Source organism: Ischnura elegans, chromosome 10 (assembly GCF_921293095.1).
Source record: "Ischnura elegans chromosome 10, ioIscEleg1.1, whole genome shotgun sequence".
Lineage (NCBI taxonomy): Eukaryota > Metazoa > Arthropoda > Insecta > Odonata > Coenagrionidae > Ischnura > Ischnura elegans.
The window spans coordinates 94,664,585-94,667,299 of record NC_060255.1 but is presented as its reverse complement, the minus strand read 5'-3'; the positions used below and the strand labels follow the sequence as shown (position 1 = coordinate 94,667,299).

General features: G+C 40.1%; 1 non-coding gene across 1 annotated transcript; it reads right to left on the bottom strand.

Annotated features, from left to right (window-relative positions):
- Positions 1-72, bottom strand: Trnad-guc. Its single transcript has one exon. It is a non-coding gene; the product is annotated as a tRNA-Asp (tRNA).
- Between the last annotated feature and the right edge of the window lie 2,643 nt (positions 73-2,715).

Below are 2,715 nucleotides of genomic sequence, written 5' to 3'. Positions count from 1 at the left end.
CTCCCCGGCGGGGAATCGAACCCCGGTCTCCCGCGTGACAGGCGGGGATACTGACCACTATACTACTGAGGATGTGATACTAATAAACGAATTTTAATAGGGAAATGTATATCTCGCTGTAGCGGTCGCGGTGTCGGGTCGGTGACGCTCACGCGAATTCTATGCTTTTTCCCCATCTCACAAAAGTGCTTAACGCCGCTAAAGAAGTTTTCACTTCAAAAAAGTTGCAGCAAATGATGAACCGCCTTACAATGCATAACATTTTTTTATTACGCTCAATTTGAACTATTTAAACCATGGAAATCATAAAAAAAAGCATTGTTCCAAGCATTGCATTCAAAATCCTGGATGACAAAAACTCGAACCCTCAGCGAACGGTTCTTTCCTCCAAAGAATTTTCACACAAAGTAGGCTGAGATAAGGGTGCCGGTAGCTACAGCGGACTTTTCGTCCTCAAGGCAATAAAAGAACTCTTTTTCCATCGAGCAGTTGATTTTTAAAATAACAAAACCACTAAGCAGTGAACTGGATAAGTACCACGGGCGAAATATTACGCCTTCACGCAAACTAAGTTAATGAAATAGAAAGACGTAATATTACGTCCATGGCACGGAAAGTGTTAAGGGTGTTCTATACCTCCGCGAAAAACGGCTCTGCAGACTTCAATTTGCTCGCCATTTACTCGCTTATTCTCCACTCTGGAGAGAACTTCTTTTGGATATGGTTTAAGTTAAGATTATTGTTGAAGGCTAGTGAAAAAAAATAATCTGAAAAGCATTTCTTAATTAGTTATTGGCGCTGAAAAACACAATAAAACGCCTGTTTTCTCGATGTAATTCTACCTCGTAGAAAACGCGATTTGAATTTTTTTTTTCGGGAAATGAGAACATTCGTCCATCTTCTTGGAAATAAGACACGATTCATGAATGTCATCTTTGTAATAACCACGCTGTAGTTCAAATTCCCGAGCGTGTTTTCTCAACGTCAAGCGCTTACGATCTTTTCTTCCATGGCGCTGCTGTGTGATCCCCCACTCTCGAGGAAAGAGCTTCCCACCCCACAGCAGTCTCTCTCACTACTTCCCCTCCAACGTCTCTTGTGTCTCCTCCTTTCCTCTCTCTCGCCCATCTTCGGACCCCAGCGAGCCAACAGTTTTTTTTCTTTATCATCCGAAGCCCTGTGTTGTGTTGCGAGCGGTGTGTTTGAAACGGGGGGAGCACGAGTTTTCAAGTTTTCTGCTCTCATGCAAGGAAAGTGAAAGGAAATCTAAGAGGAAGAAGAATATGAAGACCAATAGAGGAGAAAATAGGAAGCATATCTTTTGTGGGAAGGTAGAAAATAAGTACTAGGAATAATCCTTTTTAAGTGTGATACATTATTAACTGTTTTTATATCTTTAGACACGTATTTTCGTCCACGTAAAATCTGTAAAAAAACGTGATGCAGCTAATAAATACACTATCAAATTATTTTAATTATTTTTGGCATCCTAAGTGCCAAAATTGCTTCCCTTGTGCCCCTGCTTTTCATAAATCCGAATTGGTCCTCATCCAGGAATTCTTCTGCTCTTCGTTCAATTCTCCTGTAAATGATTCTTATCAGAATCTGCCGCATGTGTGGTCAGGCTTATGGTCCTAAATTCTTCGCACTTCTCAGCTCTCTTCTTTTTTGGTATGGGAATGATGATGTTCTTCTCAAAGTCACCAGGTAAAACTCCTGTTGAGTACATATCGCAAATAGTTTTATACAGTTGAGTTAAGACCTTTTCTCCTGCATTTTTTATTAACTCTGCTGGAATGTCATCTATTCCTGGAGCCTTATCCTTTCTCAGGTCTCTTACTGCAGCGTCAAATTCCGATCTTAAGATGCTTGCTTCAATGTCATCCTTTTACCCCAAAAGATAAGGGGCATAAGATCGAAATTCAGAGGAAAAGGTTCCGCCCTAAATAAATGGATAATTATGGTAAAGCTAGAGACTAAGCCGGTAGATACCGTAGTGGTACAGGTTTACATATCTATGACGGACTACTAGGATGAAGAAGTCAAAGGCGTCTACGAAAATATCACAGCAGTAATCAAACAGGTAAGAGGCGGAGAAAACCTTACAATTTAAGGTAATTGGAAGGAGAAGTCTTTGGGTGTCAGTATTAACGGATAAAAAACAGTACATATGCTATGATTCGCTGATGGCAATGCAGTCATAGCAGAGACAGAAGAATTTTAAGAAGGATTTTACAAATATAGAAAGGAATATTGCCAGATATCGTTTGAAAATTAACAAAAGGAAGACTATGATATTAGTATGCAGCAAAAGAGAGGAGGCTGGGACAAACATTAGGCTAGGAAATCAAAAGCTAGAGGAGGTGATAGCGTTTTCTTACCTGGGAGGCCGGATTACCAACGATGGACGAAGCAAGAAAGAAATAATCAGTAGAATAGCGCAGGCGAAGAGGGTTTACTACTAAAAGACGACTCTTCTTACATCTGAGATTACAAGCATAGAAGTAAGGAAACAATTCATCATATGCTCAGCAGAGAAGTCAATGAGTGGAAGCATTCGAAATGTGGTTCTACCGAAGGATGATGAAGATAAAATTGATCGAACGTGTAAGTAATGAAGGAGTGCTAAGAAAGAGGGAGAAAACACAAGTCTTCTTAAAAACTTAAGCAAAAGACGGTACAACTTACTTGAACACATTATGAGACATGATGGCC